This window comes from Schistocerca cancellata, chromosome 8 (assembly GCF_023864275.1).
Source record: "Schistocerca cancellata isolate TAMUIC-IGC-003103 chromosome 8, iqSchCanc2.1, whole genome shotgun sequence".
NCBI classification, from domain to species: Eukaryota; Metazoa; Arthropoda; class Insecta; order Orthoptera; family Acrididae; genus Schistocerca; species Schistocerca cancellata.
In genome coordinates, this window is record NC_064633.1 from 571,449,814 (window position 1) to 571,450,331 (window position 518).

The 518-nt window shown below is 46.1% G+C and overlaps 1 non-coding gene across 1 annotated transcript; it reads left to right on the top strand.

Moving 5' to 3' along the window:
- The first annotated feature begins 235 nt into the window (after positions 1–235).
- Trnas-uga (transfer RNA serine (anticodon UGA)) lies at positions 236–310 on the top strand. The gene has a single exon. It is a non-coding gene; the product is annotated as a tRNA-Ser (tRNA).
- Positions 311–518: the final 208 nt, after the last annotated feature.

Sequence of the window (518 nt, forward strand, 5' to 3'; positions counted from 1 at the left end):
CCGGTACTCACAGCTTCACTTCTTCCAGTACCTCGTCTCCTACCTTCCAAACTTTACAGAAGCTCTCTTGCGAACCTTGCAGAACTAGCACTCTCGAAAGAAAGGATATTGCGGAGACATCCTTTCTTTCAAGAGTGCTAGTTCTGCAAGGTTCGCAGGAGAGCTTCTATAAAGTTTGGAAGGTAGGAGACGAGGTACTGGCAGAAGTGAAGCTGTGAGTACCGGGTGTGAGTCGTGCTTCGGTAGCTCAGTTGGTAGAGCACTTGCCCGTGAAAGGCAAAGGTCCCGAGTTCGAGTCTCGGTCGGGCACACAGTTTTAATCTGCCAGGAAGTTTCATATCAGCGCACACTCCGCTGCAGAGTGAAAATCTCATTCTCCGTAAGCAGTAATATAACCTTTAGGTTAGATAAAAGATCAATTACGTGAAGCGAAGCTCTATACGCAGGTATTTGGGAGTTTTCCTTAACGAAAGAAGAATCTTTTCCGCATATGTAGATACAATAAGTCTAAAGGCTCC